The sequence below is a fragment of the Crocodylus siamensis genome, chromosome 15 (genome assembly GCF_052110815.1).
Source record: "Crocodylus siamensis isolate JL-2025a chromosome 15, ASM5211081v1, whole genome shotgun sequence".
NCBI classification, from domain to species: domain Eukaryota; kingdom Metazoa; phylum Chordata; order Crocodylia; family Crocodylidae; genus Crocodylus; species Crocodylus siamensis.
Window position 1 is genome coordinate 40,399,024 of NC_143409.1, and position 22,516 is coordinate 40,421,539.

General features: G+C 44.1%; 1 protein-coding gene across 5 annotated transcripts in view; it reads left to right on the top strand.

The window, feature by feature from the left end:
- The first annotated feature begins 827 nt into the window (after positions 1-827).
- Positions 828-22,516, top strand: part of CSNK1G1 (casein kinase 1 gamma 1) — a 171,075-nt gene continuing 149,386 nt past the window's right edge. For 4 of the 5 annotated variants that reach the window (XM_090029370.1, XM_090029372.1, XM_090029373.1 and 1 more), the window contains exon 1: positions 828-956. The gene's annotated coding sequence lies outside the window, so the exon portion shown is untranslated. The remainder of the gene's footprint in view (positions 957-22,516) is intronic. The other variant, XM_090029371.1, reaches the window with a different exon arrangement.

Genomic DNA, 22,516 nt, shown 5'->3' on the forward strand with positions numbered 1-22,516 from the left:
TGGGGTCAGGTACCGCCCTAATGACTGGGCCATCCTGCTTCCTTTGAGGCTCTTGGCTTCCAAGACTAACATCATTTCAGAGCTACTCATTTGCAACTGCAGTGTGCGGGGTAGCTGTCCCAGTACATCCCTCCCTGCCTGCTCTCGCTTCCCCCATGCGGCTCGCTCCTATCTCGAGGGTGTCTTGTGGGTGGCTGCTCCTCACCCATTCCTATTTCTCGGCCCGTGGTTGACCAGCCCCTCTGATGCAGGATCCAAACCCGCCACGTGCCGCAGGAACTGCAGCGGGGCAGCTTGTACCCGTGGCGGAACGGGCTCCATAGCGTCCCCTCCTCATAGCCGTCCCACCCCGGCTCTCCCTCTGCGAGGCCAAACACCGCGGGGGGCCGGCCCTGACTGCAGCGCGCCCGCGCCCTGCGGTGGCACCGGCTCAGCCTGCTCCGGCGGGCTCCCAGCACGGCCCGCGGGACGGACGCGCTAGCCCTGGCTCTGGCCCTGCCTCTGCCCCGGACGGCGTCAGGCTGCAGCGGGAGCTCCGCGATACCTGCCATGCAGGTCTTGAGCCCGCCCGCAGCCTCCAGGCCTCCCCCGGGCTGGGCCGGGCCACGCGCCGCCCAATACTGGGAGGGAACGGCGCCCTCACACTCGGGAGGCACTTCCGCATGGCAACGCCACGCGGTTGCTAGGGCGCGGCCGGCGCCTTTGTAGCCCGGAAGTGAATGCGGGGCGGCACAACAGCCGCTCCCAGCCGCCTGCCATTGGCCGCTGCCAGGGCAGGGGGGCGTGTCCGCCGCCAGCGCTTCCGGGAGCTCGTCCTCCCCCCTCCCCCGGCAGATCGAGCGCAGGGAAGCGGCCGGGCGCGGCGCGGCTCGGGCGCAGGCGGAGGCGGAGCCGGAGCCGGAGCCGGCGGGGCGGAGGGCTGAGCCCGCCCGGCCGGGGAAAGCTACAGGACCCAGGTACGCGAGGCGCGGCGGCAGCCGGGGACGTGCCCAGGCCTGGTGCCCGAGGCGGGGGCGGCTCGTGCGGGCATCGCCCGGGGCTTCGCTCATGTCGGGCCCGGCGGTGGCCGGGGGACCGCAGCCCTGCCTGGGGGCCGGGAGGCGGAAACCCAGCCCAGAGGAGCTTCCCCCGCAGGTGGGGAGCCGGGAGCTCCGCGCGCCACATTAAGGTGCTCGGCCGGGATCTGGCCGGTCCGTCTCTGTCTTCCCCTCCCTCGGGCTCTTGGCGCGGATTGGATCTGCTCTAATCCTGCCTGGCTCAGCACATCGTCTCGATAATCCTGTCATCTGGACGTTGGTGGTACCCGGAGGTGGCTGGTGAGACTGGCATAACCTGGCGTATACATCCATGCTCAGGGTCTCGCTGCGCAGACAGGCTGGTGGAAAGGTTGAAGTAGGAGCAGGTGGAGAGAGACGCAGTGACTTGCTGCTGCTGCTCCGCCACTTCCGTGATAGTCAGAGATGCAGCCCGGGCCTCCGACTTCCAGGCCAAGAACTTGATCCATGAGTTGGGCCTGCTTCCTGAGTCTGGTCCAAAGGCTGTTGTGGCAGCTGGAAGCTCACCCCAGTGCCAGGAGCCACTGGCACGATGGAGCAGAGCACCTTTGCTATTAAACCACCACTTCAGCTCTAAAACCTTGGGCAGCATCTCTGCCGCTACCAGTGTCACAGTAACAGTGGCACCTGTGTTAGGGAAATCAGCTCACATTATCTATGGGTTAGAATAAGAATGACTCCAGATTAGATGAGTGCAAAGTGTTTTTTAAGATCCATGTGGATGTAAACATTAGAAGTTTTTCTCTTGATTAGGAATTGATCCAAAATGTGCATCCAGGGAGGGAGCTGTACCAGAAAGCTTAATTCTGAATCAAATACAGGCTTTCAAAGTGGAGCTACACCCAAGAAACAAAACTCTTTTAGAACATGATTTAGGGTTTTTGGTTGTAGCCCTATTGGTTTAAGGACAGAGGCAGGCGAGACGCCAAGATCATTTCTGTGAATGAAAGAAGAATTTGACTACATCTTTCGCTTGAGTTTAAGTGAATTGAGTGTAAGCTGAAATTTGTATCTTGCTGCCAGCACACACTAATTTCTCATAGCATTTCCCACTTTCTCGACTCTTTAGACAGCAGCAGTCTCAGAGCTGTCAAGCTTAAACCACTTAAGTCTGTTTGTAAATTAATGCTTACTCACAGTCTTGACCTTGGACTTGATTTTCATCGCGGTATGTTTTAATTGCTGCCACATGCATGGTTCTTATTCCCACAAACTCTTCAATGTTTGTCCCTTCCTCTCTGGTACTTTGCATGTTGGCTTTCAGTCACTAGCTGCAACCTCTTTTGTGTACTTTTATTCTTGTTAATTTTGTTTTTAATACACTTGTGACTAGATATCTGCAAAACTACAGCAAAATATTTTAACTTCAAGTCATCAATTACATACCAATTTTGAGACTTAAAAGAAGTCAGCCACAGAAGCTTACTAACGTGCAAGGGCAGTTTTTTTTGGTTGCATTGTAAGATAAATCAGCATTCTGAGGGCTGCCAATTTCCAGAAGTCATAGAGGAGACCTTTGTACCACACAAGTTTAAATAGCTGCAGCTTTGCTTGTACCAGGAAATACTAGCAAAAGTTTCTAATGTTATTGCCACCATGAATGCTGCTGTTATCAATGGTGGGAGTATTAGCTTACACAAAACATGCTTAGGCCATGAAGCTTTGCTTGTGTAAGGACTCCCACTGTCAGTTGAACAGAAGGTACCACCAGTGGGAAATAACAGAAAAATCCTTGTGTGGGAAAAGCAGCCACCAACGAGGCAAAACTACCCAAGTAATGGTATTTACATAAAAGTGTATCCCAGGTAAGGGACACAAAATTAAAAAAGAAAATGTTTAGTTGAAATGCACGTTAGACAAAGATTTGTCTTAGGATCTTGCACTTCGGGATTGGACTAGCTGATCTTTTTCCAGCCCTAGTTTTGTATGATGATAAAAATTACTGAAAAATCTCTGACTTGAAAAGCTGAGTTGAGAAAATAGCAGTAGTGAATGGCTGTTTCTACACTAATAACTTCTCCAAGCACTTCCTCCTCCATTGATGCTAGGAGCTTTAGGATGCCTGCATTAATTACTAACTTATCCTGTACTTTGTGTGTATATTTGTATTCATGTGTGTATGCTTATGTGCTTTAGTGTGGTCTGCCTACTTTTTCATTTGAATGCCCCCACCTCATCTATATGCTCATTCACTGCTGAACTGCCCCCCTCCCCATTTTCTGTACTTGTATCTTCTGGCCCCTCTTTGAATGTGACAGAATCTGCTTGCTCATTTGTGTTCACTTGTCTTGCTTGGAGTTTAGTTTCTCTTCTCCCCCCCTCCCCACCCATGTGAACTGTTCTAGTTTCTGACAGCTGGTCCATTTTTGCTGAACAATATAGAAGATGCTTGCAACCCAGAATGCTGCTCACTCCCTAGAAGAGAACACTGGTATTCTGCTTAATTTCTGAGGATCTGGGGCTGAGACTAGAGTGAGAACTCTAGAAATATCCATTCACAAGATTATTTTGCAGAGGTGGGCATCTACCAGACTAGTGTGCAGGAATCAAATCAGTTAGTGGAGACAGATAGTACAGGTTTCCCTCGCTTTATGTGGGTTCTGTATGTACGAATTTGCTCTTATGCAATGACCCTTTCTATATGTGAGGTAAATTCACTCTTATGTGATCGGTGTGGTGGAAACCCTCAGTTCGCTGCTTTGTGCAGTGCATTGTGGGAGTGATGTATGCCAAAACATAGTCTTCTGTGTTATGATGGTGCCCTGTACTTGTGTGTGCTGTCTGCTGTTGGTGAGTACCAATAATGTCTTGTAAAAGTGGTAGAAATGGGTCTGGGGGACAGTACAGTCAAGGTCTTGGAACATATCTTTATTTGTTACATTGCAAAGTGGGTTCCCTTTATGTGAATTTGAGTTACGCGCTGTTTTCCAGGAACACGTGTACAGCATAAAGTGAGGGAAACCTGTACTGCAAACCACAGGTCCCCCCGCCATGTGCCCTGTATGTGTCCCTGCTATGAGGAGCTTGACTGGATACTTGTTATAGCTCTAAGCACAGAACACGTGTCTGTTATGACATCTTCCTGCATCTGCTTTTTTTCCCCCCAGACCAGAGGCAGGAAAGAGTGGGGATAGCTGTGGCTCATACTACGGTGGAGTAGAGCAGGACAGGCTCACCGATGTGGAAGCTTAGTGTATGTAAGGGTTATGTGGCTGCTGTTGGAGTATAATTATTACACCTAACTCTACTCGGAGCTAATCTAGATGACACTGAGCAAGTATGGATGCACATGTACACTTGGAGTAGTTTAAAAAGGGCAGCAGCTATTAAGTTCCAATTGTTGTGTGGACAAGCAGGAAACCAGACTAATGTAGCAAAACAGCTCCAACTTTAACCCTTGATTAAGCAGCATCACAATTGGAGTAGTTTGCTATATTTGTTTTGTTTCTAGCTTGCCCACAATTAGGCTATAAGAATTAAAATGTAACAGCTACTGCCCTTTTGAAAGGCTCTCCTTTTGAAAGCCCTTCTTACATACTTGTTGTCTTACCCAGCATTGGTTGGGAACCTTGTGTTCTCTAGCACTGCTCGTGTTTGTTCCTTAGTAGAACTAGACCACCAGTAAAAGCAACAGTGGAAATTTTTGGCAAAAAATAATTTTGCCGTGTTCTGTGTTGTTAAAGCATTAAATATTGCAAGCTGAATGATATTGAACTAACATCAGTATTTGTTCTTCAGTGCACCAACAGGCTTTTCCAGCACAGATGAGGGGTGCTTCTAGGGACTTTATTGGGAATCTATGAGAGCAGGGGTCAAAAACTATATTGGGAGCTTCGGCAGTGTTTTGGTGGTGGGGAGAAGCAGTGGCTCTAGTGGCATGAGGTAGGTTGGAAGTGTCTCAAGCTTGGAGCTAAGCTCCATCAAGGTGAGCTCCAGCTCCTAAAATGTTGCAGGCCCCTAGACAAGAGCAGTCTTTGATTTCAGTGCCACTCCTGTTGTTGAAAGAAGTCTTGTCCAGTAACTTCTTAAACTAGGCAAGCTTCATTGGGAAACCAGACAGATTTCTTGACCCCACTTCTCCAGTTGTGAAACTGTTCCAGGAACTCACTGCCCTGAGGATTAGAAACCTTCTCATTTGTTCATGGTCAGTTTACACCCATTTGATCTTGTGCCAACACTGTCATTTAGCCTGAATAGCTCTCTTCCCTGGATGATATTTACCTTCTAAGGTATTTATAGACAGCTTTCATTTCCCCTTTCAGCCTATTTTGCTAAGCTGCTCAAGTCAAGCCTTTGTTTCTTTCTTTCTGCAAGGTAAGTCCTCTGTTCCCTTGTTCATCCTATTGTTCTTCTCAGCAGCTGTTCTAGCTGTAAGCCCATCCATGTCCAAGAATGGTGAACAGAGTATTCTAGGTAAAGTTCTTCGTACAAGTACCTTGGGGTAAGACTTCTCTGATATGTTTTGGGAGCGCACTTACCGTTTGCAGAACCAGTTCACATTGGTGGCTTACAGGCATTTTCTGAGTAAATATATGGGTTTTTCCCCTCCTATCACTTCAGCTAAGGAGTTCCCAGTTTATGACACACATCCTTTGTTTGTGAGCATACAACATTGTCTCCAGAATAGTGGAGATTAATTTTGTAATCCCTTTTTGTTATTCCAGTCCTTAATAATTTACTCTCTCTGTGGAGTATCATGATTACGGTGTCAGACTCCTTCTACATTGACAGCTTGTTACAACCAGCAGGTTAAAATAGCACGCCTATATTTTAGTAGCTTGAATACCAAGACTGTGGAACTCCATTAGTAACCTCTCTCCAACCCAGTAGTTCTTCTAGTACAACTGTCTCTTCATTATCCAGTCTCTTGGCTGTCTAACAAACTGGAAAAGATGAATGAGTACACTTAACTCATTTCTATCCAGTATGAAGTACCAAATATCATTAACAGCTTAACAGCTGTGACATCATTATAATGTTTACATCAGCATCTGTTGAAATTTTCCAAAGGGGTAATGTGGGCCATGTGGAATGAAAATCTTTGACATACAGACTGTTCATCTTGCACTAGTTTTCAAAGGACTTACAAGCAAAACTATCTAAAATGTGATTATTATTATTATTTTAAGTTAAACAAATACTGAAGCATGTGCTGCAGCTGAACAGAGATGAATCCTCATTTCAGGACAGTGTAGTGGAGAATTGTTGATGCCTTGTGAAAGGACTGATTTTGTTTGATTTCCATTTTTAATGCTTTTATGTTGGGTCATCTGACAGTTATAGGAACTGTTATATGGGATTCTAGAAATATGGGAATGTCCTTCACAGGTCTCCTCAAAATTCCTTACAGATGGTTTGATTCAGTCTTGTGGCATGAGGATTAATAGCTTAATACTCACTAACATTCTCTATAAATTATCCATATAAATACCTAGTTTCCCCCCTTTAATCTTGCTAAGGTTTTAGCCTTAATGGACTTTTGATAGTGCATTTCATAGTTTAAAAATAAAATGTCTCTGTCATCAGCATGTGAACTAGAAGCTATAAGTTAGACAGTTGTTTATCTTGTAAGTTATTGGATTCAGTTTCCAGGCAAGTAGAAAACAAATTTCTTACCTGCAGAGAATTAGGGAGGATGCAGGCCCCTGGACAGTAATACAGTAGCTTCCAGTTCAGAAGGTGTAACCAGCAGTATGCATCTGGATGATGTGTTCTGCAAATAGTTACTTCGCTTTTCTGTACATCCTCATCATAATACCTCCACATTATATATTTCTGAATCTTTCCCATTACGCTATCTGTAAAAGGGAAAATTAAGACCTAGTCCCCTGTTAAATGCATCTGTTTGCTTGGCAATTGTCTGCTCATTTTCTGGCATCTCACCTTTAAAAAAACCTGTCTTATTTAATCAACCTGGTCTTGTCAATTTATAAAAATGGTGGCCACACAGCACAAGGCTATCACTTTTTCCATTGCATTGATTTCCCTGCACCCCTTTCCCTGCTTTGTCTAGTATCCTCATGTAACTAATGTTGGGAAATTGATTCTTCCAATTTAATGAACTATTATGCACATAGCTGCTTCAGGGGGTGACTTATCAGCCATTTCTTCCCTGAGTCGACATCTTTTGGATTATAACCTTATAGATTACCTGTCGAATCAATACTGAATCTAAATTTAGTTGCCTAGAAAATTAGCTTAACATTTCCTGTTGTGTGGTAATACTTTATTGACTTTGGGTGTATCTGAATGTCTCCTGACTCCTGTGTTATGGCACAAGAAGAAGAAATGTTCTCAGTCTTTTTACTGTATCACTTAGAATTGTCCTTTTTTGTAATGACCTCCCTTTTATTTATTTAAACAAACAATCACAATTATTCAGTCTCTTCATAAGACTCTTCTGCAGCCTCATTTTTTCTCTCTTTCTAAACTTCTTTTAATTCTGTAATAACATTTTTGAGCTTAACTGATCAGTGCAGCACATTAGTACACTGAGACGGTACCATTGATTTCCTGTGTCAGGTTTTCTTTAGCCTTTTTTTGCCTTCCATATCCTTCTAACATATTTTCTATGTTATGTCAGTAGAACTTGCCATGCTAGGTATATACATTGATTGGTGAGACTTGTGAAAGCTAGACCATTTCTTTTGTAAAACTATTGCTGTGTTCCAAGCTACATTGTATCATTGTGTTTTAGAGATGAGATCAGGTTAATCAGATTGGGCTTCAGTAAAATCAGACCTGAATTCCACAGTAGCCTATTTTAATTAGCTCAGTCCCTTAATGCTGTTCACTGAATGTAATTAAAATGTAAATATTCATCTGAGGGTACAGGGTATCTGTTCTAATGTCAATTTGTTCAACTCATGGTTTCTTTGTTGCAGAAAATCAAACTGTCACACAGTAATGACTGGTAATGGGGATTTAAATTGCTTATTTCTTGTCACCTTTATGCTGTCTAAGTTTGGAAGGGACAAATTAAAATATTTGTCTCTAGTTTAAGTTTGCCTCTGGGTCACGAACTAGACCACAGATTCAAATTCAGTCCTTTCTTAATCTTGTGTTTTAGGAAGGCCATTACTGTACATAAGAAGACATGAAGTTGATTGGAAAATTACAAACCTAAAACTAAAACTGTAGAATCCCTCATTACTATCGCTAATTCACAGAAAATCTAGGTCCAGGGATTTGTAGGTGTAGAAGTTCCCATACCTTTACGGGAAATGACCAGTAAAATGCTGCTGTAGTTCTTTGAAGAGGGGCTACTTTTCTGGCATTTAGAAGTAAATTTACACTTATTTCCAGAGAGTCTTGTAACATCATGCAAAACTACTTCCATCGCTGCTCTGAGATCTTTGCAGAATGTATGCATTGTAAATAAGTTGGTTTTGGTCAGATTTTGACATTTACCACCCCCCCCCCCCCCCAAAAAAAATGTTCTGAAGCACTGCGTTTTTTTCAGAGTACACCAAGAAACAGATACTCAGTGTTCACGTGTTCTTTGTGTATATTTCTTCTTTTATTAATTCTGCTTTATCTAAACTAACCAAGTGGAACACCAGATCAACAACATAATTGTGCAATTATGAAAATATGGTTCTCCCTGTTTTCTTAGCTCCCACTTAGTGTGGCTTTTAATACCTGACATTCTTTTATTTTGTGCATTTCAAATCTTTCCTTTTCACTTAGTAAGTGTGAAATGCTTATATATGCCTCTCTTCTTGGAACTTTGTGTTCCCCAAGTTGTGGGTGGGGATGGGGGGGGTGTTAAGTTGAGTATAGTGGGTTATTATCTAAACTTTCTTGTTTCAGCTATAGCAGACACTGCTTGGTGTAATGAAACAAAGTTGTACCATTTGGATAACTGCACCAGTGCAACAAAGTGCCTTCATAAGAACTGAAATGTGGATGCTAGCATTAACACAGGAAATGATGGAATCCTTAAATATGTCAGTGTTCACAAGACCAGAAAGGGTGCGAAATGACTGAGCATTGAAAGTACAAACTAATTTGGGATGCATACTGTTAATGTGGGACTTGAGGGAAAACAGCCTAAAATTGTATGACAAGACCAGAATTTGTTACTTTCTACATAGGAATTAAATAAACTTTTTTGCCACTGTCTCCTCTATGCTTGGCGTTCACAGACTGGGCTTTGTAGACTTCCCATATTGCCTTTAAAATGGAGTGAAGGCTGTAAATGCATACAGTCATTTCACTCCCTCATTCGTCATTAGGTAGAGGCTGCACATGTCTGCTTGTAGATTAATACCTCCTGCCATCAAGCAGTGGAGTCTTCTAAGGGGCAGTGTCCATCTAGAGCCACTTTTCCTGTCCTGTTACACAGGACTCGGGTGTTATAAAAGTGATAGCTACTCCAACAACCTCTCACTTCCCCTTTAACTATTGTATGCATGGCAAGCTTGGATTGCATGTGCTGTTCTCCACTCTTTTTCTGCCCCCCCCTTTTGCTACTGGCACTTTTAGAGTTTGTAAAATATGAATATTATCTAAACACCTTGCAGGAAGTGAACCGCCACCTAGAGCCTCCTGATCAGAGGCTCCTCTGCCTTGGTTGCTGTGCCTGCCTGACCTCAAGTATACGCTTATGTACCGCCGTAGCATGTGTGTCCAGTGTTGGGTGTTGTGTGGGGTCTTGTGACCTCTGGAGGGGTCCTTGATTACTCTGGAGAAAGCCCAGAAACTTGCCTGCCACAGCTTTTGATCTAATCTTTAGTGGTGGGCTCTCCTTCTGAGGACTCTCCCAGGTAGGTCGCACCTCCTGATGGGTATCCGTGGGACTCTGCCTCCCCCTACACCCCTTGCATGTGCCAGCCTCCAGGATGAGTCAGTTGGTCTTCTTCATGTGGCTTGCCCTCTGGTTGCACCAGTCCTAATTCTTCACGTTGCCTGTGCTTCCGGGATGGTTGGTTTGCCCTGGCCTGCGAGCCTTGGAACAGACAGCGGGGAAGCTACAAGGGGCCTGATTCTTGTTGTGGCATCACAGTTCGGCCCCTTCCTTGCCATCTGCCTCAGCACACGTACATCTGCTGCCAGTGATTATGTCAGGCTGGGATGGACCCTGATGCAGCTGCTTGCAGCCTCCCCGCTGCCTGCAGCGAGCAGCATGGGCTCTGTGGTGGGCGGCAGGGGCCTGCCCAGAGCCTGGGCTGGCTGTGGCAGACATCCGGGAAGCTTCAAGCAGGGTCCATGGAGCTCCAGCCTAGCTCGCTGCTGGCAGTGGGTACACATGCACCTTGGGGCAGATAGTGAGGAAGCAGCTGGGCCTGTGCTGCCACAACAAGAATTGGGCCCCTCACGACTCCCCTGCCATCCACCCTCGGCACGCCAGCATCTTACAAGTTGAGGTTGTGGGTGTTTTTGGCACTCTGTCCAAAAACGTTGCCGACCTCCTGGCCCAGATCAGAACCATGGACTTTGAGTGGACTTAACAAAATATAGTGTTAACTGTCCTTCAGCTGTCTGAGGCTTTGCATTCTGGAAGGGTTTTTGACAATTAACTCTAGAAAGCCTTTAATTTGAAATGGTTCTGGATAGTATTGGAAGCACTTAGGTCCCTGCTTTCACAGTCTGAAAGATGCAAGATCAGTGACAGTATTGAAAATGCTAGTTTAAAAGGGATCCAGCTCTGGAAAAAATCCAGTGTTTAGACTGACTAAAGTTACTGGCAGCAACATCTAGGTGTATGGTTTTGGCAGCATCACTTGGGCTCAGGGCTGGCACTCTGGGGATATTTACATACTATGTAAGTGTGAATGTTCCCTTGTTCGTCAAAGGGTGCTGTTTCAGGTTTAACATCAACTGCAGTGGTCCCTTTTGACTTTTAATTCTGTGAAGCTAATACCATTCAATGGGGCAACATGGAGGAAGAGTAGGAAAGATACATCCCACTGCTATGTAGTATTAGTGAGGCTATTAGAGTGATGTCCAGTTAAGATGTCAAGTATTGTATCACATTTAGGAAATTGCAGTTGGAATGCAACTATCAATCATAAATGTGAGTTCTAAGCAAATAGGGTAGAGTTCATACAAGTCTTTCATACTGCTGGTATCTGAATTGCCTGGGTTGATCACCTGTAAAATTATTCAAAAGGATGAGGTGTGTGACTTGCAAAGTATTGTTCTTGCTTGTTCTTTGTTCGCTTGTATTCTGTAACAACTGGCTCTGGAAACTTATTTGTTCTTTGATCTTCTATGTAAAGTAAATGCATGGGAGGCTTATTAGCAAATGGCACTGAGGAAAGAAAACTGAAGTAATCTTACAGTCTGTTTCTCTGCAGCCTAGCTAAATATTCAAAGATCACCCTGTGTTTTTTTTCTAAAACTTTCTGGAGTTCTTCTGCTTCTTGATGCAAGTAGCTTTTTCTCTTTGAGCTACATACTGTGGGCATTTTGTCAGCCCAGGGTAGCCCAGAATTCATTCAGAAAATCAAAAGTCATTATTGACTGAAAACACTAAGGACTTTGATCAGAGATTGAAAGACTGTTCAGTGAACACTGAAATACCATGAATAAAATGAGACTCTATCCTAAACAGACTTCCACAGTGAAGGTGTCCACCACAAAAGTCCGCGGCCTTGTCTACATTATAGAGTCCTGCTAGCATGGATATGCTGGCTGGACATGTGCTGTGCTGAGAGAACTCCCTGTGCAGATTCAGTTCTGCTATCAGGAATTCTTTGGTACTAGTGGAGCTTCAGGCATATGGGGAAGCTGATATAGCTCAGATAGCAGATCTGTATCTGTGTTGTGGTGCCATAGTGCTATTGCTAGAATTAAGGCTGCTGTTTCTGAGTAGTTAGGCTGCAGCAAGGGTGACCACCCTGGTCTGTATGTGGCAAAGTGAGATGGGAAGGGATCTATCTAAATTGCGGGGGGACTTAACAATTTTTGTGGGTTGATCACTGTGTAAAGTTCTCATTCTTCAGTCACTTTTGTGGCAGCCCCACCCCTGGGGTCTGATTGGTGGAGTGGGCCCAGGATGAGGGAGCAGTTGCCATCTTGTCTTCCATCCTTTGTGCCACCATGCCAGCCGGCTCCTCCCCCTCCTGGCAGCGAGGACCGTCAACTTCCACTGGGGAGCCAGCATTTCATTTTTATTAAGTTTTCCGTTGATGTCACGGACAGTCCTGGATTTTACAGTCTCCCGAGACATGGACAGCCCATGTGTGGATGTGATGCAGCAGACCAGATGGGATACAGGCAGCACAGTAGTAGTAGAGCAGAAAATAGAGCAGCAGCTTGGGTAGGGAGCAGAAGACAGAGCAGTTGATTGGGCAGAGGAAGGGAATCAAAGTGGCACTTTGGGAGGGCAGGGGGCTAATTTGTGGCATGGCTGCCAAAAAAGGTTGGTCACCAGTGGACTACAGGATTATTGGGTTTAGTCTCTCACCTGCTAGCAGGAAATGGCTGGGTGCCTTTCTCTTCCATCCTTCCTGGTTCTCCTGTTCCACCTTAAGGAAGTGAAAAAAGGTTTTTCAGTCGGGATGAACTTTGAATTTATTCCATAAAGGTAACCAACTCCAGCAAATCCCCTGTGGGAAGAGCAGGAGACTCTTGACCAAGCAAATCATTCCCAGACCAAGAGCTAGATCTATGTTCTCACTTGAATCTGAGGGGTGAGTGAAAGGCCCAGATGATTTATGAAGGGTTTAAACTGGTGCAGTAATATAAAGATTCAGAATCATACAATTTGTAATATTGGTATGATTGTTGGTTGGAGGACAGGCACAAACACTGTTTCATGAGTAGCTGAAGTAGAAGCACATTTCGATGATTTAGCATAAAGTTGGTGATGAGACTTTGTTCAGCTTCTCTGTACCTACTTCAGGGCTGTTGAAATAGTAAGCCACATCAGTGCATAAATCCTGGGATTTGCTTGAGAATCCTGGGGAAGATGACATCCTGGAGTTCTCAAGCAAATCCCAGGATGTCATCCTCCTGCTGTACTTGGCCTTGGTGAGGCCGCAGCTCTAGTATTGCATCCAGTTTTGGGCTCAACAATTCAAAAAGGATGTGGAAAAGGTTGAGAGTCCAGAGGAGAGCCACATGTATGATCAGAGGGTAAGAGAACAGGCCCTATGATGAGAGGCTGAGAGCTATGGGACTCTTCAGCCTGAAAAAGCGCAGGCTCAGGGGCGACTTGGTGGCAGCCTATAAGTACATCAACGGTATGCATTGGGATCTGGGGGGGAATGCCTGCTCACCAAAGCACTCCAAGGAATGACAAGGTCAAATGGACACAAACTCCTCCAAGACCATTTCAGGCTGGACATAAGGAAAAATGTTACCATCTGAGTCCTCAAGGCCTGGAATAGACTCCCTCCAGAGTGGTGCAAGCACCTACTCTGGACTCTTTTAAAAAACATTTGGACATCTGTCTTGCTGGGATCCTTTGACCCTAGCTGACTTCCTGCCTCTGTGGCAGGGGGCTGGACTCGATGATCCTCCAAGTTCCCTTCCAGCCCTAATGTCTATGAAATCTATAATTGCTTCATTAAACTTTTTTTCCTAAAGCCTATGAAGAGCTGAAGAAAGCTCCATTTCAAATGTTTCACACAGCAAACCTAGACACGCTATTCCTAGGACAAGACGAGGGATCTATTTTCCAAGATGCCTTGTCCAAGTTAGGAACAGATCTTGATAAGGGAATATAATCTGTCATAAGGATGTCTGATGTGAGATGACAAAGATAATATTTCTCAAGGTTCTTGAAAGAGTATTGACTTGAGTTAGGACCCGAATCTTTCTTACTAGACAGGACCCAGGAACCCAAATGGAGATGAATACTTTCTGCTAGTCACTTTTTTCTTACAGGATTTGGTTAAACACTACAAAAAAAAAAAGCAGGATCTAGTCCAGTTTCCGCTGTGTTGCAGACATTTTTTTCTTTAGCAAGAAATTCTACATGAAACTAAATTTCTATTTCAAGTGACATCTGGATCTTGAAATGGAAAATAAGCACTAAAAGGCTCAAGAAAAACTAGATGGAGCAGTCTGCTCTTAGTGGTGGTAGCTTGAGGATGATGGAACCTGGAGTCCCAACTCCAGGGATAGAATCGTTTTATCTTGCTCCTTGTTGACTGCTTTCTGCGTAACACATAGCCCATACGGTTTCTAATACATTTCAAAGGTGAATAATGTATAAAATGGTGCGATGACATGTTCCTAACTATCACATTTGATGCTTCCAGTATTGTCACTGCAATTATCCAAACAGCACTGCTTTTCTTATGAGTAGGTGTCCTGGGGATGCTGCCATCTGAACTCTGGAGAGGGGAGCAGAGTCAGGGTGCCATTCCTTGGAGGAGGCTGTCTATTTGTAACCTCAGTTAACTTTACATGTGCAAATACAGTGTGTAGGATGATGCCAGAATCCCAGCACCAAGGGGCTGCTGTAGTGAGTGGCTACGATCTTTCTTCTTATCCAAAGGCTCTTTTCTGGATAATCTTCATTTTGGTTAAGGAGTAACATGGGAGTTGTTACCCCAGATCTAAAGCCCTCCAACTCAATATCTAGTCTATGATGTAGCCCAGTAGGAGCTAATCTTTAGCGCTCACTGTGGTGGGCAAGCCACAAATTAGTCCTGTGTTCTCCCCATGTGCCATACCAATCTCCTTCCCCTGCCTGGTCTGCTGTTATGCTTTCTTCTTCCTTGCCTGTGCTCACTGCCTGATTTCCTGCTTTGCTTTCTGCTTCCTGCCCTGTCTGCTCTGTTCTTCCTGTCCTCTTCTGCTGCCTGCTGCATGCCACACACCAAGGCTAACCATGCTACTTGTGGCAGCCATCCTGCAGGTTGGCCACCCCTGATGTAGCCAGTAGTAATGGCTTGAAAAGGTGCAAGTCAAGCCTGAGTTAATTTTGGCAGTTTACTTCATGATTACCAGTGGCTCTTTCTTTGGTGTAAGAAAGGGAGTTGGTGTGGGATGTTTTGAATGTCTCTGGACTTCACCGGAGATTAGGCAGGAGCCACTGCTTCTGAACAAGACACCACCCAGTGTAATGGGTTTTGTTGCAAGGTGTTGAAGCTTTCTGAACTTCACTTGGATTACAAGAGTGAATCAGTGTAAACAAGGCTGTTCTTGCTTTATGGGCAGCAAGAACATTTTGCAGCTATAAATGTATGGGTAGATCAGGGACACCAAATTTGCGGAATCCAGAAACAACCGTAACAAGAGGAGCTTATGTAGGATCTGTGGCCAGCTATCTTTAATGGAGGGGGTGGCATCATATTTTCTCACATACTGTATGCTTTTAGATAAGAAACATACCTTTCTTTGAAAAGGCAGGAGGGAAGTTTGTTTTGTTTATTTCCAGAGTCATGACTGAGTTGTGACCACAGGGGCAGAATAGACTTTGTTGTGCTACCAAATTGGCAGCAGCTTTTAGCTATAAAAGGAGATAAGACAAGCTCTGACCATGAAGAATGAATTCAGCACTTCCCGCCCTGGGTCCAACAAGCATGGCAGCCATTACAGTGTTTCCAGGCTTCTGTTTCTTCATTTCATTGGATAAAATCAGCTTTCCAACTCTAGACACATGTCTCAGTTTTGGGGAGCTTATTTTTGGTGGTGTGTGTGTGTTTGTGGGATGGGTGTGTTAGTAAATGCAGTAATATGCTGGCAGCAAGTTCTGTTCAATACCCCATCAATTTGGATCTAGGTTTGATCAGATGCTGGTGTAACCTAGTTATTGAGAACTGAATGGTGTCTTTGCACTCAGTGAACAGCTGGCTGGTGTCTGTCTTGTTTGAATTGTGGGTGGGATTATTGTATGAGTGTGGTAGTTGTGTTCACTTTTGTGTTTCTCTAGGAGAGGGTGGGAGTGTTCTGTGAATGATGGATTTCTGCAGCATTTCAGTTCAAGCAGTCAGTGCTACGAGGACGGTGTGTTCTGTTTTACCTTGAATAACTTTCCTGGAAATGGGAAACGAGTCATAAAATTGTATATTGCAAGGTTGGCTGCTTCAAAATAGTTTAAGTGCTGGCTAGGTTGTATGTGCTCAGGTGCCTAATAGGTATTCCTCTTCAAACAAAACATTGGCTTTGAAATAGTGATTCTGTGCGAGTTTGATACATATTCGTCCTAGCTGCTGGTAGAGCAGCCTTGAGGTGATGGTGGTTGTTTTTTGGCAGTTTTTCCTGGCATGAGTGGGCCAGTTCTGAGAACAAGTTCTCTGATTTACACACTTTCCAGACATTTGTTTGCCTCTTTCCTAGAAGACCTATATCAGTAGTGGCTGAGACTGAGGTTGGTGTTAGTTCTGCAAGTAAGGTATCTGTTGCTTTAAGTAGGGGACAATAGATCACACCTGGCATGAAGTACTCTTCATCTAGTTATTGTGGTACTTGGTGTATTTGACCATAGTTGAAGACTGAACAATGCAATTGTGCTGAATTGTACCTTTTTAATTGTCTGAATAAGGTTCACCAGATACCAAGGCCTAGTTGCTTCAGAACTGCACCTTAAATTAATATGTAAATTGGATGCTGGTTTCAATGATTTAGTAGAAATATTAAGTTGGTTACATGTACTAAGGATATTTAATAGTGGCATGCTGGTTTAACGTGACCCTTGTGGTAAAGGTTTTATTTGCTGTGGAGCTGTCATTTTGAGAATACAAAATAAAGGCCTAATCCTTCTTGCAGTATTTGCAGTACAGCTGAAATCAAGGGATACTCCTTGGAATTTAAGGGGGTTGTGTGATATGCTTCAATGTGGGAATGCAAGGTTTTGAAAACAGCACTTTTGTTGACCTAATAACTTTCTGTTCAAAGGTAAGGACTAAATTTCTTCACAACCGTATTATCTGCAATAGACTTCTCTGTGGAATGTCTCATTCTTGGTTGTCTTCTGGAGGTGGTAGTCATGGGAGGAATACTCCTGTAGACAGGACTGCAGATGGCTATTCTGGCAAATGTCTATAAATGCTCCCAAGTTAAATATAATTAAATTATGAGTGGCTGGTTTGTTAAACTAACACTTCCACTCTTGCTATTAAGAGCCATAACAGCAGGAAACTTGAAGGGAAAACATTTTTCTTTGGCTTGTATTTGAAAAGTCTTAACAGAAATTAATCTGAAAAGTGGACTTCCATGGAGAAATACAGATTTCAAGTGGGAGGAACGGTATGGGAGCAAGCAGGCGAAGGAGAAATTAGAGGGGAAGCTGGAGAGATCCAAGTAACAGTGAGGCAGGAGGAAACGGTTTTGAAACTTTGACCATGCTTGGATTGCATGTGGCAAGATCGGTAGGATCAAGTAGGAGGATTTAGAGAGGCTGGCAATACTCGAGCTGCCTAAAAGACCTTTCTTTAGAGCACCAGTTTGGATAAATCACATATGTGAGAAGCAAAGTCACCAGAACACCACCTTTAAGAAAAGAGCCAGGTCAAGATGTTTGGATTTTATTAGATGTGCACAATTGTCTGTTTTAAACAGATTCTTTTGCTAATGTGTGAATTGTACTATGTTTCTTTCGGCCCTTCTTGCTGATAAATTTTTCATAGATGCTAGGGTCGGAGAGAACCTCAGCAGATCCTCAAGTCCAAACCCCTGCCTAGACAGGAAAGAGTGCTGGGGTCAGATGTCCCCAGCCAGTTGCCCATCCAGCCTTCTCTTGAAGACCCCAAAAGTAGGGGAGAGCACCACACCTCCCTTGGAAGCCCATTCCAAATTTTGGCTGCCCTCACCGTGAAGAAGTTTTTCCTGATATCTAGTTTAAATCTGCTCTGTCAGTCCCATGGTGAACAGAGCATCTCTGATCCTTTGCTTTGTCCCCCTAATGAATTTGTAGGTGGCCACAAGATCACCTCTCAGCCTTCTCTTGCAGAGGTCCAGGTCCCTCAGTCTCTCCTTATAGGGTTCGTATGGTTAGGGCCTTACAGGATGAGTGGCCCTCCTCTGGACCCTCCTGAGTTTATCAACATCCTTCTTGAAGTACAGCACCCAAAACTGGACACATTTCTCCAACTGTGTGGCCTGACCAATGCTGCATAGAGGGGGAATATCGCCTCCTTGGTTCTATTTGTCATGCATCTGCTGACAAAAGTGCGGTTAGCTTTGCTGATGATTTCATCTCACTGATGACTTGTGTTCATCTTGGAGTCCACTATGACTCTGAGATCCCTCTTCCACTTCTGTGCTGGGTTACTTCCCAGCCAGTAGGTGTGCTGGACATTTTTGTACTCTAGGTGCAGCACTCTGCACTTGTCCTTGTTGTACTGCATCCTGTTGTGTACTGCCCACTTTTCTAACCTGTTCAGGTCTGCCTGCAATGGTGAGATACAAACTGTGGTTCATGAATTAAGCCAATTATTTCAGGTCACCCTGTAGAAAATTTTAAAATGCCTAGGTGAACGTTATATGAGCTTTAAGTTCCTATCTGCCTAATTCTTTTCCAATTACAGTATTTTTTTTTTTCCCTTTAGCCTGGGTGTCTGGTGCCTCCCCTGATGGTCAGCGGGGGGTTCCCTTGGCAGCCGATCCTGTTGGTCAGCGGGGTGGGGGTGGGTTCTCCTGGTGGTCAATCCAATCTTATCCTCCTCCTCCCCCTTATTCATAGGTTGGAAGAGAAAAAACTAGTGTTCCTACTTTTTCAGTTCCTAATTGATTTCTCAGCTTTGAATGAACCAGTCCAAATGAAGAAAATATTCTTTTTGCATCTGCAAAACAGTCTACTGCTGGGACAAGCTGGTTTATCACTTCTACAGACTCTGGTTCCAGGTGCTTTGCTAGTGACTTCCACCTGTTCAGTGGTGCAACTTTCTTTAAAATAACCTTGGCAAACATATGCTGCTTGAACGGTTCACCTCTAGCCCTGAAATGTATTATGGGTGCTGTGAGCAGTGGATGATTAATAAATGCCCATGTCATAGCAGCATTTTCCTCTTTAGCAGTTAAGCATCTACCTTGGTACTTTGTATTAAGACTACTGGCAAGAAAATTAGGTAAAGTGCTTGATCTGTCAGCTGCTTTACTGCCTGCAATTTAATTTTGCTGTTAGGTATTTCTTACTTTCATGTTTCTCTTCTTTCCAAATATTGTAGCATCTGCAATGTATCAGTAGTCCTTCTGTAGTTTGTCTAAGGAAATCTGCATATCTTCTACATTTTTCTTTAGTCCTGTTGCACAAAAGCGGTTCGTTTCTCTGGAGGCCCGCAAAGATCACAGACGCACAAACATCAGCCGGCACAAAAGGATGTATTTGTTTGCAAACAAGGTCAGAGTGGGGCATTGATGCCCAAATCAGCTTCTGACAAACTAATTGTGTTTGCAAGCAGAATTTATCTTCTCTCTCCTGAGCACGTGTGCAGACACCAGAACTCTTACAGCTACTTCCGTTTCATACAAGCATACATGTAGTTACAGCATTACGTACATCGCATGTATAGTATAATTAGCTACTTAAGTATGCGGGGCGGAGGGGTAAATATGTAACAGCTTATTAAGCATGCCCAGAAACTACAACAGTTCGCCAAAAGTTCATACCCCAAGGCCACAGTCAATTGAATTCCAGCTTCTGTAATCAGCATGAGAGAGGCTAAGGCGGGACCGGGGGAGAAAAGAGCCTTGGGCAGTATTTCTTTCTTATCAGGTGCAAGATGCAAGCTGCGCATTTCTAACAGTCCAATGCTGACTACTCTAGCTGTGATGTGTCCATCAGTTTTGTCACTATTTTCTTCACAGTTGGTCATCAGAGCAGGCCAGTTCCTAATAAATATCTCAAAGCAGTCAGTCGCTGACTTCCACCGTACGTCTTGGGGAAGACTTAGCTTGGACCCCCCAGCTCTCTCAGTGAGGTTGAAGGAAACTCATTATTACTTAAGATTTTTGCAGTTTTAATATTTTTCCTTTGTTCCTGGAGTACTTAATTTTTTGCCTAAAAGATGTATCAAATGAGCACTGCCCCCATGTATTATAAGTTTCAGGTTTGGCTTCGTTATCTTCTAAGTTTCTTCTCTTTTCTACATTTGTCTGTGGTGACTTTGATCCTTTGCCTCCAGTTTGCAGGGTCAAGCCGCTTGTACATGAAACATTTATGTCATGTTTTTAAAGACTGACTTCAAAAGTTAGATGACCCCCCTCATTTTTATAAAGAAGAAATCAGCTTTTCAACTCAAGTTTTTTCAGTAGAGGCTCATTGACTCAACATGTTTTATTTACATTTATTTTATTTAAATTAATTTAGTATAATTTGTTAAAATTATGCTCAGCCCCTGCCAGAGAGACCAGCACAGCCCCTGGCCCTGAGCCTGCAGTGGGCAGCCTACTCTCATCCCATGCACAAATCCAGGGGGCACATGTCCCCCCATACCTCCCCTGGCAAGGGGGCACACAGTGGTGGGAGCCCACCTTCTACACTCAGCCTGACCACCTGTGGAGGAGGAGGATGGTGATAATAAAAATACTAATTAATTATAATAATTAAGAATTAATAATAATGAAAAATGATAATAGGAACAATAATTGCTAAAATGTTAATGTTCATTCTCTCTCACTAATAGGTAGGATTGAGGTGCCCGAGTCTGATTAGGAAACAAAATCAACCATCTTAAATAATCAAATATTTAGGTTTAAAAAAAGCTGATGTAGCAATTTGCCACTTTTGCTGTAGAGAGAACAAAAAACAAAGATCATGTAAGTCAGGGGTAGGCAACCCCTGACACACATGACAGTGTGTGGCACACGAAGGCATTTTGCTTGGCACACTCACCTCGGGAAAGGGGCTAGGGCTGTGCTGCCCCAACAAGGATGGGGCCTCTTGCAGCCTGTCCCCCACCCCCACCCCCCACCCCCAGGTATGTCAGCATCTTACAAGTTGAGGTTGCAGGTGTTTTTAGCATTCTGCCCAAAAACATTGATGACCTCTGTCATAAGTAAACCTGACTAGCTGATATAGGTAAGACTCTCAAGGCAGGGATTTCATCTCTTGTACCAAGTACAGGTATCTGAACTTATGGTACATCTAGAATCTTGTCCCTTTATTCCTGACTTTTTCAAAATCCCCATGCTTGGTATTAACTATTTTGTCTTTGAATAATCACCTTCACTTCCTTAGAGGCTGAGGATACCATTGTGGATTTACTGAAAACAGCTTCCTTATTTCTGTGTGCAAATATAAAAGTAATTAGGGCTGACTGAGTTCAGTTTGAGTTTTAAACAAAATGACTGGAGGTGAAAAGGACTTTTATCACTTAATGTCCCAAGGAATGATACTTTCTCAAAAGCTTACATGGATGTCTTCTGGCTTCTCTTGTTTCATAACTGCCTCTTCCTTAATTTCTGCGTGTGTGTGTGTGTATGCAAGTAATTTTCCAGAATTAATTTTTTATCAGTTACCGTATTTACTTATATATTGCATGCACTTCTCCCCAGCCCCTCAAAATCAGTCCTCCAAAATGGGTTGTATATCTCAAGTGGGGGAAACTGATTTTTCCTTGCTGGAATGGAAGTATGCAGATACTATTCTATGCCTGCCAAGGTGACTGCTGCTTTCTGGCCCAGCAAGCAGAAGGGGTGGAGTCCTGTTAACCTTCTCACAGCCATATCTATTGTTTGAACACTGTAGCTTGTGCGGGGTGGAATAGTGGAGGTGAGTCAGGGCAAGTGAGACTTGCTGCTTGTGGTCCGTATTATCTTGATGAGACTTGTGGTGTGGAGGCAATATTGTTTATAGGAACTTATAAAAAGAATTACTTACAGTAAAGAAGTAACATTCTTGCTGCTGCCTCACCCAGATTGGCATCCCAGGAGACATACTTTCCAAGAAGACTTACTCTGTCACACAGGCATCTTTGACTTTGGAAATCTTGTTTTCTACATTTTGCCTTCCAAAAAACAAAGCTCATGTATTTGCTGGTGTGTGGTATGTGATAAAATAGGGTACTCATGCAAGTTTAATACACGTAGTATACCTGTGACAGCTAGTTTGAATTGTAATGGTCACTGGGTTGCATTTTCCTTGATGCCACTTGCATATATCTGTTATTTTGGCCCAGCTACCTATTTCTTGTTTGTTACTCTTGGCTTTTCTTGCTGTAGAAAGTGTTTTTTGCTGCCCTGGGCCATGGAAAAGTCTGAATGTTCCTGTGGACTTATCCAGGCCCTGCCAGTGAACATGCTTGTGGTCTTGATTCCTTCACCTTTCTAGTCGGCACACATGCCTGTATACTTAAGATTCTTATGTCTTCTCAAGAGATGTTCTGGTTAGTTGCTACTGCTGAACAGCAAGTGCTAGTGGTGATGTTCTTTGGCAGAAAATTAACTCAAGTCCTGATTAGCTTGTGTTTTATATGCTTCCATAAGGTTGGGAGTTTTCCAAGAACATGCTATTAAGTGAACAAGTAAAATGCAGTGTGGTTTGGGAGTCTTGCTGTCTGCAGTACTCCAAGGAAAGGGGTTCTGTTAATAAATGACCATGTCTGAAATATGGGTATAAG